Consider the following 12945-nt stretch of genomic DNA (forward strand, 5'->3'; position numbering starts at 1 on the left):
ATCATTGCCTCCTTGGACAATCCAATACAAAGGTAGTTCCATCAGATTGAACTTGCCAAGGATATATTGGACAGTCTCAAGACGATTTATGAAGAGCAGAATCGTTCTACTCGACAAAAGGTCTTGAAATAGTTCATTACCACACAAATGTGCAAAGGGCAACAAGTTCATGACCATTGTCTTTGGATGATGGGTTACATCAATGAGCTTGAAGCTCTTGGATCCTGGCTGGACCTTGCAACCTAGATAGACGCCATCCTTAATTCTTTGCCTCATTCCTTTAATCCGTTCATCATGAATTATAACATGAGCAAGTTGAATGTCAGCTTACAAGAGCTCAGCAATATGTTGCAATGAGTAGATGAACTGATTAAAAAGGATGAGCCTGTAGCTATGGTTGTTGAAGCTAGCAAGACATGCAAGAGAAAGAGGAAGGCAAAGAAGCTTCAGAAGAAAGCCACTAAGGGTAAGAAGCAGAAGAAAGACAAAGCATCGGATGTCTGTCACTTCTGCAAGAAGATCGGCCACTAGAAAAGGGACTGTCCTGCCTACCCAGAATCCAAGAAAGGTAAATTTGAATCTTGTGTTATAGAAACCAATTTATTGGTAGCTTTTGCATCCTGGTGTATTGACTCCAGGGCTTCAACTCATGCGTGTAACTCTACTTGGGGACTTCTGCAAGTGTTGCAGCCATGGCCATAGGAACCGTGGAATTAATTTTTAGAGAAGGAACTATTGTACTAAAAAATTGTCTTTATGTACAAAATTAAGAAGAATTTTGATTTCTGTCTCAAAACTGTGTGCGGATGGTTATTCTGTCTTCTTTAGTAATATGATTACTGTTAAAAGAAACAACATAATCATTGGATATGAGGAACTAGAGAATGGTCTCTATGTTCTGCATCCTTCTCTAAAACTAACATAACCGAAACTACGTCGGCTGAAATCCCAAGAAAAGAGTCCGTGATACAGTCAATCTCACGTGCCTGTGGCATTACCGACTTGGCCATATCGGTGTTGACAGAATCACAAGATTGGTAAAGGATGGTCCTTTGGATTTTCTAACTGTAGAAGATCTTCCCACTTGTGAGCCTTGCCTACAAGGTAAGATGACAAAACAACCATTTATCGGTAAGCCTGAAAGATGTATAGGCACACTTGACCTTATACATAGTGATGTATGTGGTCCCCTGAGTGTTAGGACATGGAATCAACACGTGTATTTCATCACTTTACTGATGATTTCTCACGATATGGTTACGTGTACCTAATGAGACATAAATCTGAATCCTTTGAAAAGTTCAAAGAGTTCAGACAAGAGGTCGAGAAACAGTTAGGGAGAGAAATTAAAGCCCTTCAATCAGATTAAGGTGGCGAGTATCTCTCTGACGAATTCAGAGACTATTTGAAGGAAAATGGGATAGTATCACAATTGGCTCCTCCTGCTACACCACAACTTAACGGTGTTTTAGAGTGGAGGAATAGGACCTTATTGGATATGGTCTGGTCACTTCTCATACACTCAGAGTTACCCACATCCTTTTGGGGTTATGCATTAGAGACTGCGATTTAGGTGCTGAATCGGGTTCCAACCAAATCTGTTCCGAACACTCCAAATGAACTTTGGACTGGAAAGAAACCAAGTGTCAGACACTTGAAGATTTGGGCTTGTCCAGCACACATTAGAAGAACAAGTGCAGAAAAGTCGGAATCCAAGACCAACCGTTGCCTATTTATAGGCTACCCAAAAGGCTCTATGGGTTACCTATTCTATGACCCATGTGAGCAGAAGATGTTCTGCAGCCGAAATGCACAATTCTTGGAAACCGATTACATCCTGGTCACCTATCATCAAGAAGTAGTTCTTGATGAAGAGAGCTCCGGAGCAGTGGGAGATGTCTCACAAGTTCCAGGTAGTGACCAACCTAGAAGATCCACTCAGGTATCCAGGCAACCAGTCCGTTATGGTTATGACTAGGATAGTTACCTGGTGGAAACCTTGACTAGTTAGGAGGATCCTGTGACTTATGCGGAAGCTATGTTGGACATAGATTCCCAGAAGTGGGTGGAGGCCATGAAAGCTGAAATGGACTCAATGGAGACCAATGGAGTCCGGACTCTAGTAGATCCGCCCTCTGGGGTAAAAGCAATTGGTTGCAAATGGATTTACAAGAGAAAGAAGGGCCCCGATGGTAGGGTTGAGACCTTCAAAGCACGTCTGGTGGTGAAAGGGTACACTCAGAAAAAGGGCATCAATTATGAGGAAACCTTTTCACCTGTGGCCATTCTTAAATCCATTAGGATCCTGCTAGCTGTAGCAGCATACCATGATTATGAGATTTGGCAAATGAATGTCAAAACTGCATTCCCAAATGGAGATCTTACTAAAGATATCTATATGCAACAGTCGTAAGGCTTCATTGCTGCTGGTCAGGAACACATGGTATGTAAACTTAATAGATCCACTTATGGACTTAAGTAATCTTCTAAGAGTTGGAACATCCACTTTGACTCTGCTATCAAATCATTTGACTTCAAGCAGAATCCGGATGAGCTATGTGTTTATAGGAAGTCCAGTGGGGATAAGGTTACTTTCTTGATTATGTATGTAGATGACATTCTACTCATTGGGAATGATGTAGGAATGTTAACTATAGTGAAAGTATGGCTTTCATAGCAATTCTCCATGAAAGATCTTGGAGAAGCCTCCTATATACTAGGTCTTCGACTCTATAGAGATAGATCGAAGTGAATAATAGGATTATCACAATCTGCTTGACAAAATAGTCAAAAGATATAGCATGGAGAACTCCAATAAAGGAAATGTTCCTTTCAGGCACAGAGCCACTCTCTCCAAGAAGATGTCTCCCAAGACCTCTGAGGAGATTGAAGGCATGAAGGACATTCCCTATGCCTCTGTCGTAGGGAGCATCATGTATGCCATGTTGCACACTCGGTTCGACATTGCCAGGTAGTGAGTTTGGTAAGCAGATTTCAGGCCAACCCAGGGCAGGAGCACTGCACTGCAGTGGAAAACATACTTAAGTACCTTCAAAGGACAAAAGAGTTTTGTCTGGTATACTGATGCCGATTTCCTGTCGGATCCAGAGGATAGAGAGTCTACATTTGGATATGTTTTCATGATAGGATCGTGTGCTGTTTGCTGGAAAAGCAGCAAACAGGGGTCCACTGTAGACTCCACAACCGAATCCAAATACATTACCGCAAGCGAGGCTGCCAAAGAAGCCGTGTGGATGAAGAAGTTTGTGCACGAGTTGGGAGTAGTTCCATCCAGCACATCACCCATCCCGTTGTTGTGTGACTACAATGGAGCAATTGCTCAGGCTAAGGAGCCACGAGCCCACTCGAAGTCAAAGCACATCGAGAGGAAGTACCACATACTACGGAAGATAGTTTGTAGAGGGGACATCCTGATTTAGAAGGTAGCATCAGTGGAAATTGTAGTTGACCCATTGACGAAGCCACTATCACAGAAAGTGTTTGAGAAACATATGGAAAGCATGGGACTCTGGCTTGTACCAGATTGGACCTAAGTGCAAGTGGGAGCTGTTAGACAGTTTTTGTATGCCCTTAGCTTTAATCAGAATTGTGTACATTATGAGTTTATTGTAAATGAATAAAGTACATATTTGATTCATGTTCTTGTGGTGTGTTTCTGTGTAATACCTTTAAACTAGACACTTATTGAGACTCATGTTAGTTTAGAATGTTCACAGCCAGTGGGTCAGTCTAGGGAGACCTATCTTGATAAGGCTAACACTGATGTGCTACCAAGTCGGTTGGGGTGGCCTGTCTCAGCCGCCAGGGTGAGACTCTAGGCACATGCAGTGTAGGATTAATTGAATCTTTGAACCGGACCTGATTTCCAGTATTGCCCTAGACCTTGGAGATTAATGGGCAAAACTAGAAAGTTACACCTGACCCCTAGACTCGATTATGATACTGCACTAGGTGTTGGATTGGGCTGTCTTTAATGTACTAATCAGTGAGATCCTTAGCGGGGGTCAAAACCTGGGTATGTTGGAATAGTCTGAGAATTCATCTGAATGGGTGATCATAGTGATAGGATCAGCCCCTTTTTTGGACAGGGGTAATGATTGGGGATGCACTCTCTCTGATGGAAACCAAGATTGTCGGCAGCCAATTTCAATCGTTGAGATTTGTTTTGCAAAATATATTTTATATGAGATATAAAAGTATATATATTATGGTTTCTAAAATGTTTGCAAAAGGTTTTAATTCTCGGGATCCATATAAGAAGAGAGTGCAACACTGTTCCTTGCAAAATATATTTCAGTCCACAGTGTGAAAGCGTTGCTTCCCCTTGTGCCTTCCCTTGCGTGCAGACCCTATTGCAGAAACTGAATGGGTGATTTATCCAAGAGACCACCCGAACTCTCCCTTGGGGTGATTTGTTCAAGAGACCACCCGAACTCTCATCACTCCTTTCTTAACTGGAAAACTAAATGCTTTATTTCTATTCGCTGCTCCTTAAATAGGAGATTACAGAAGGAAATTCCTAATTAAACTCAACTGAATGCTTTATTTCAATTCCCAATTACCTACTCCTAATGGTAACACAACTCTTACTTAAGATAAGGATAAGATAAGGGATAAGGGATAAGATAGGGATAAGGGATAAGGGATAAGGAATAAGATAGGGATAAGGTAAGCTGGAAGTGAGTTGGCAGGAAAAGCTGATGTGGAAAGATAAGTGTGGGCCCAGCTTGATGAGCTGTCATGTGGGCCCCGCCCTACAGCTACGGCCAAGCGGTGCACGCGTCTCGCGGTGCTGCTACCGTGCGATGCATGCTGCTACCGTGAGGTGCATGCTGCTGCCGTGTGGTGCGTGCTACGTGCTGCCAGGTGGTGGGTGTTGCATGCTGCCAGGCGGTGCGTGCTGCGCACTATCGGCGGTGTGTGCTGTTGTGTGGCGCTACCATGTGGTGCCTGCTGCTGTGCAGCCTACTGTGTGTGCTACTGCCTATGACTGTGCAGCAGTGCGCTGCCAAATGGTGTGACCATAACACAAGGGAGAGGTCCTCTCTTGTCGGGCAGTGTTTGATCATTAGGGCTGAGAGGTTAAGTGTAAGTCCATTGAGGGTAATACTTGATTGGCTAATCTTGCATTTGCCCACAGTCCCTAGGTGTTACAAGGTGTCTTGGCCCAGGGACAGCTTAGGGTAAGTGTTGGGCGCATAGAGCCCATGCGATGGTTCAGGGAGTGTACTGTCCATAATAGTGTATTCGGCCAGGCCTTGTAACAAAGACTGGGCCGAACCCATGTGGTTAATGTGTAGATCAATGTTTGGGTCCCACGCCATACAAGAAAGCCCAACTAGGTAGCAGTTAGGAAGGCTAAGTGAGCACATAACCTTAATGGGCCTAAAGCCCATTTCGAACTAGGCTAATTTAATAAGTTAAATAAGGGGCAAATTCTGGGAATGGATTAGCAGATAGGATAGGGTCTTAACCCTATCCACTTAGAGAGTCCAAATCTAAATGTGATTCAGATCTGGAAACCTCCTAATGAGATAAGGAGAAGGTTGATCTAATATGCAAATAAGATAAGGGTTTACCCTTATCACCTAAAGGGATGTCTGATCCAAATATGATTTGGATCAGCAACTCCTAATGGGATTAGGAGCTGATCCTTTTAAGGTTACAAAAGGAGGGGGCGGCAGCCTTTAGAAGACACATATTCACATCCTCTTCAGAGCTGAAATCATAGAAGGAAGAATTAAGCAACTCTGCGAAATTCTTTCTTGCTGCCTCCTTCCAGTCGCTGCCTCACCTGCCAGTTTGACCTTCAGTTCAGTAGGAGAAGGGATTGATAGAAAGTTGTGCTCACGTGCCATCCTGCTAATTCTTGTGAAGGGTTAGGTTCTTGGAGAGAACACTGCTGATTCTGCTCTATCCTGCATTGTGCCATTTTTAGTGGGAGCAGTCTTTAGATCCTTCCTTGGGCGTGAGCACCTTCGTTGAGAGATATTATTTCTCCGTATCAGTATAATCCTCCCCTACTGCTTTTATTCAGATCTGGTTCAGTTTATGGTTCAAGATTGATCCTTGAAAATATGATTTTCTAAAATAGGGAATGCGATTTCCAGTTGAAGGGAGAGAAATTTTTTTGAAATTCGCCCACCTTATTCCGCAAGATTTTTGGGCATCCATACGATTGATCTCTCATCCCTTTAGAATATCCTTGTCTTGCTCCTCCTTCTTGGATTTTACAAATCGGTTGGAAAAAGGTGGAGTGGTCACTACGGCTTGGGGTTGTTTACTACTTTGATCTTGAGTTTAGGGTGGCAGTGCTTCCTTTTTCTATTTCCTCTTCAGTTGTATTCTTAGGAACTTCCTTGCTAGGTCTATTCAACTCCTTTCCGCTTCTCAAAGTGATCGCACTAACATTCTACTTCGGGTTGACCATGGTCTGGGCCTTCCTGATCCTTGAGATTCCAATCGACTCACAACAGTTGCCAATTGGCTTACCTAATTCTCCAGGTTTTGGATGCTTGTCCTTGTTTCCTGTTGAAATTGTTGGGTATTAGCTGCAAGTGCTTTTATAATTTCATCCAAAGACATACCTAGTCTGGGAGGTGCATGTTGTGGAGCTGGTTGTCTAGGTTGGAAACCGAAGGGCTTGGCTCCATAGCTAAGAGTAGGGTGATCCCTCCATCCTAGATTATACATATTTGAATAGGGATCGTATCTCCTTTGTGGGAACCCTCCAATAGCATTGGCTTGTTCGTAGGGTTCATCTTGAAGTGTAGGGCACATGTCGGTAGGATGACCCATAGTTGAACAAGTTCCACAAGTCTTTATTTGTTGTACGTGGCCTACAACCAATCTTTCCACGAGAGAGGTGAGGGTATCTAATCGTTGATCGATGGAAGAAGTGCTTACCTCATTGACTCTCCTTGGAACGGGTTCCTGTCTATTGCCGAATTGTTGTGCATTGGTCACCATGTTTGAGATTAATTCTCTTGCTTGAGTAGGAGTTTTATTCACCAGCACACCTCTGCTTGCTGCATCAATCATACTCCTATCCATTGGCAATAATCCTTTGTAAAAATATTGGATAAGGAGCTGGTCTAGAATTTGATGTTGCGGAGGGTAAGTAGTAAAGCCAATCTTTAGCTTTGTCAGCTAGTGAGAAAGGAAAGGCGCGTAATTTGATTTGCTCTTTGGTGACACCTTGAGGTTTCATGCTTAAGTAGACCACATGGAATTCTTTTAGATGTTTGTGGGGATCTTCACTTGAAAGTCCATGAAAAGTAGGAAGTGAAGGGATAGAAATCCATCACATGGATGCCCAAGATTGCGGAATAAAGGGGCGAATTTCAAAAATTTTTCTTTCCCTTCAACTGGGAATCGAATTCCCTATTTAGAAAATCATATTTTCAAGGATCATTCTTGAACCATAAACTGAACCAGATCTGAACTAAAAAGAGGAGAGAGAGATAATACCTGATACAGAGAAATAGTATCTCTCAATGGAGGTGTTCACGCCCAAGGTAGAAACCAAAATCTGCCCCCACTGAAGATGGCATAGTGCAAGGTGGAGCAGAATCAGCAGTGTCCTTCCTAAGAACTTGATTTCTCCTAAGAATCACCTGGACGACTTGTGGATACAACTCCTACCAATCTTTTCTCCAAAAGATTGGAATCAAGATCCAATCTTGATTTCTCCAAGGAATGGAGAGCGAACTGCAATAGGCGGCGGCTGCAGGAAGGAGGCGGCTAGAAAGAATTTGCAGGGTGCAGAATTCTCTCCTCTGTGATCTTAGCTCTGAAGACAAGACTTGAGTCTGTTGGATGTTGTGTCTAAAGACTGCCGCCCCCTCTTCCTTTTATAGACTTAAAGGGATCATCTCCTAATCCCATTAGGAGTTGCTAACCCAAATCATACCTAGTATAGAAGTCCCTTTAAGATAAGGGATAATCCTTATCTTATCTATAGATTAGATCAGCCAGTTCCTAATCTAATTAGGAAGATTCCAAATCTAAATCTTATTTAGATCTTGGACTCTCTGAGTGGATAGGGTGTGGGCCCAATCCTATCAGCTGATCTTATCTCAGAATTCGCCCCTTAAAGACTAATCAAATTAGCCTAGTTCGAAATGGGCTTAAGGCCCATTTAGCGTTATGTATTCATTAAGCCTTCCAAACTGCAACCTAGTTGGGCTTCCTTGTATGACGTGAGACCCAAACATTGATCTACACATCAGCCACATGGGTTCAGCCTGGAGTTTGTTACAAGGCCTGGCCGAATACACTGTTATGGACAGTGCACTCCCTGAAACCCAACAGATGGGCTCTATGGGCCCAACACTTACCCTAAGTGGTCCCTGGGCCAAGCCACCTTGTAACACCCAGGGACCGTGGGCAGATGCAAGATTAGCCCATCAGGTATTATCCTCAATGGCCTTACACTTAATATCTCAGCCCATAATGATCATACACTGCCCAACAAAAGAGGACCTCTCCCTCAGCTGCAAGGAACAGTGTTGCACTCTCTCAGGTATGGATCCCGGGAGTTAAAACCTTTTGCAAATCATTTTGAAACCATAATATATATATATATATATACTTTGGTATCTCATATAAAAAATATTTTGCAAAACAAATTTCAATGATTGAAATCGGCTACCGACAGTCTTGGTTTCCATCAGTGAGAGTGCATCCCCGATCATTACCTTTGTCCGACAAAGGGGCTGATCCTGTCACTATGATCACCCACTCAGATGAATTCTCAAACTGTCCCAACATACTCAGTTTTTGACCCCTGCTAAGGATCTCACTGATTGGTACATCAAAGACAGCCCAATCCGACACCTAGTGCAGTATCACAATCGAGTGTAGGGGTCGGGTGCAACTTTCCAGTTTTGCCCATCAATCTCCAAGGTCTAGGGCAATACTGGAAATCTGGTCCAGTTCAAAGATTCAATTAATCCCACACTATGTGTTCCTAGGGTCTCACCCTGGTAGCTGAGACAAGCCACCCCAACCGACTTGGTGGCACTACAGTGTCAGCCTTGTCAGGATAGGTCTCCCCAGACCGACCCACTGGCTGTGAACATTCTAAACTAACACGAGTCTCATTAAGTGTCCAGTTTAAGGGTATTACACAGAAACATACCAAGGGAACATGAATCAAATATGCACTTTTATTCATTTACAATAAATTAATAGTGTACATCATTTTGATTGAAGCTAAGGGCATACAAAACTGTCTAACAGCTCCCACTTGCACATAGGTCCAATCAGGTACTAGCCAGAGTCCCTTGCTTTCCACGTGTTTCTCAAAAAACTTTCTGTGATAGTGGCTTTGTCAAAAGGTCTGCTACATTTTCCACTAACGCTACCTTCTGAATCAGGACATCCCCTCTACCAACAATCTCCCTCAGTACATGGTACTTCCACTCGATGTGCTTCGACTTCGAGTGGGCTCGTGGCTCCTTAGCCTGAGCTATAGCTCCATTGTTGTCACACAACAGTGGGATGGGTGATGTGCTAGATGGAACTAATCCCAACTCGTGAACAAACTTCTTCATCCACATGGCTTCCTTGGCAGCCTCACTTGCGACAATGTACTCGGCCTCGGTCGTGGAGTCTGTAGTGGGCCCTTGTTTGCTACTTTTCCCACAAACAACACACGATCCTATCATGAAAACATATCCAAATGTAGACTTTCTATCATCTGGATCAGACTGGAAATCGGCATCTGTATACCCTTGGATCTGTAGTGAGCTACCATCGTGAAAACTTATCCAGTCCAATGCTCCTGCCCTGGGTTGGCCTAAAATCTGCTTACTACACTCACTTCCTGAGCAATATCAGGGTGAGTGCACAGCATGGCATACATGATGCTCCCTACGGCAGAGGCATAGGGAACATCCTTCATGCCATCAATCTCCTCAGAAGTCTTGGGAGACATCTTCTTGGAGTTTTCCATGTTGTATCTTTTGACTGTTTTGTCAATGTAGGCAGATTGGGATAATCCTATTATCCGCTTCGATCTATCTCTATAGAGTCGAAGACCCAGTATATAGGAGGCCTCTCCAAGATCTTTCATGGAGAATTGCTGTGAAAGCCATACTTTCACGGTAGTCAACATTCCTACATCATTCCCAATGAGTAGAATGTCATCTACATACAGAACCAAGAAGGTAACCTTATCTCCACTGTACTTCCTGTAAACACAGGGTTCATCCGGATTCTGCTCGAAGTCAAACGATTTGACGGCAGTCAAAATGGATGTTCCAGCTTCTAGAAGCTTGCTTAAGTCCATAAATGGATCTATTAAGTTTACATACAATGTTTTCCTGACCCGCAGCTATGAAGCCTTGCGGCGGCTGCATATATATATCTTCAGTAAGATCTCCATTCAGGAATGCAGTTTTGACAACAATTTGTCAAATCTCATAATCATGGTACACTGCTACAGCTAGCATGATCCTAATGGATTTAATCATGGCCACAGGCGAAAAGGTTTCCACATAATCGATGCCCTCTTTCTGAGTGTACCCTTTCGCCACCAGACGAGCTTTGAAGGTCTCAACCTTACCATCGGGGACTTTCTTCCTCTTGTAAATCCATTTGCAACCGATTGCTTTTACCCCGAAGGGCGGATCTACAAGAGTGCAAACTCCATTGGTCTCCATTGAGTCCATCTCTACTCTCATGGCCTCCACCCACTTCTAGGAATCTATGTCCAACATAGCTTCCGCGTAAGTCACGGGATCCTCCATACTAGTCAAGGTTTCCACCAGGTAACTATCCTGGTCATAACCATAACGGACTGGTGGCCAGGATACCCGAATGGATCTTCTAAGTTGGTCACTACCTGGAACTTGTGGGACATCTCCCACTGCTCCTGAGCTCTCCTCATCAAGAACAATTTCCTGACGATGGGTGTCCAGGTTATAATCGGTCTCCAAGAACTGGGCATTTCGACTGTAGAACACTTTTTGCTCACTTGGGTCAGAGAAAAGGTAACCTATAGAGCCTTTTGGGTAGCCTACAAATAGGCAACGGCTGGTTTTGGATTCCAACTTGTTTGCACTTGTTCTTTTAACGTGTGCTGGACAACCCCAAATCTTCAAGTGTCTGACACTTGGTTTCATTCCGGTCCAAAGTTCATATGGAGTGTTCGGAACCGATTTGGTTGGAACCCGATTCAGCACGTAAATCGCAGTCTCTAATGCATAACCCCAAAAGGATGTGGGTAACTCTGAGTGTATGAGAAGTGACCGGACCATATCCAATAAGGTCCTATTCCTCCTCTCTGAAACACCGTTAAGTTGTGGTGTGGCAGGAGGAGCTAATTGTGATACTATCCCATTGTCCTTTAAGTAGTCCCTGAACTCGTCAGAGAGATACTCGCCACCTCGATCAGATCAAAGGGCTTTAAATTCTCTCCCCAACTGTTTGTCGACCTCTTGTCTAAACTCTTTGAACTTTTCAAAGGATTCAGACTTGTTTCTCATTAGGTACACGTAACCATATCGTGAAAAATCATCTGTGAAGTTGATGAAATACACATATTGATTCTGTGTCCTAATGCTGAGGGGACCACATACATCAGTATGTATTAGGTCAAGTGTGCCTGTACATCTTTCAGGCTTACCGTTAAAGGGCTGTTTCGTCATCTTGCCTTGTAGGCAAGGCTCACAGGTGGGAAGATCTTCTACAGTTAGAAAATCCAAAGGACCATCTTTTACCAACCTTGTGATTCAGTCAACACCGATGTGGCTAAGTCGGTAAAGCCACAGACACGTGGGATTAACTGTATCACGGGCTCTCTTCTTGGGGATTTCAGCCGACGTAGTTTCGGCTATGTTAGTTTCTAGAGAAGGGTGTAGAACATAGAGACCGTTCTCCAGTTCCCCGTATGCAATGAATCTGTTATTTCTTTTAATAGTAATCGTATTACTAAAGAAAACAGAATAACCATCTACAAACAGTTTTGAAACAGAAATCAAATTTCTTCTTAAGTTTTGTACATAAAGACAATCTTTCAGTACAACTTTTCCTTCTCTAAAAATTAACTCCACGGTTCCTATGGCCATGACTGCAACAGTTGAAGTAGTCCCCAAGTAGAGTGTGACTTCTCCTTCACTCAGCCTTCTGCTTACCTTGAACCCCTGCAGTGAGTTACACGCATGAGTTGAAGCCCCGGAGTCAATACACCAGGATGCAGAAGCTACCAATAAATTGGTTTCTATAACACAAGTTTTGAAATTACCTTTCTTGGATTCCAGGTAGGCAAGACAAATTCGTTTCCAGTGGCTGGTCTTTTTGTAGGTGACAGGCATCCGATGCTTTGTCTTTCTTCTGCCTTTTGCCCTTGGTGGCTTTCTTTTGAGGTTTCTTTGCCTTCCTTTTTCTCTTGCCCATTTTGCTAGCTTCAACAAGCATAGCTACAAGCTCATCCTTTTTAATCAGTTCTTCAGCTCTTTGCAACATATTGCTGAGCTCTTGCAAGCTGACATTCAGCTTGTTCATGTTATAGTTCATGATGAACGGATTAAAGGAAGGAGGCAAAGAATTAAGGATAGCGTCTATCTAGGTTGCGAGGTCCAGCCTCGATCCAAGAGCCTCCGGTTCGTTGATGTAACCCATCATCCAAAGACTATGGTCGTGAACTTGTTGGCCCTTAGACATTTGAGTGGTCATGAACTGCTTCAAGACCTTTTGCCGAGTAGAATTATTCTGCTCTTCATACATCGTCCTCAGGCTGTCCAATATGTCCTTGGCAAGTTTGATTTGATCGAACTGCCTCTGTATTGGGTTGTCCAAGGAGGCGATGATATAACACCAGGCTAGGGAGTTTTTCTCCTCCCATTCCTGATAGTCTCTCCTTCGGGCCTCAAAAGCCCTGTCTCCCGGATGTTCCGGGGCAGGATTCTTTGCCACTTT

The sequence above is a fragment of the Nelumbo lutea genome, chromosome 5, assembly GCF_056320005.1.
Source record: "Nelumbo lutea isolate HS-2025 chromosome 5, American lotus-T2T, whole genome shotgun sequence".
Taxonomy (NCBI): domain Eukaryota; kingdom Viridiplantae; phylum Streptophyta; class Magnoliopsida; order Proteales; family Nelumbonaceae; genus Nelumbo; species Nelumbo lutea.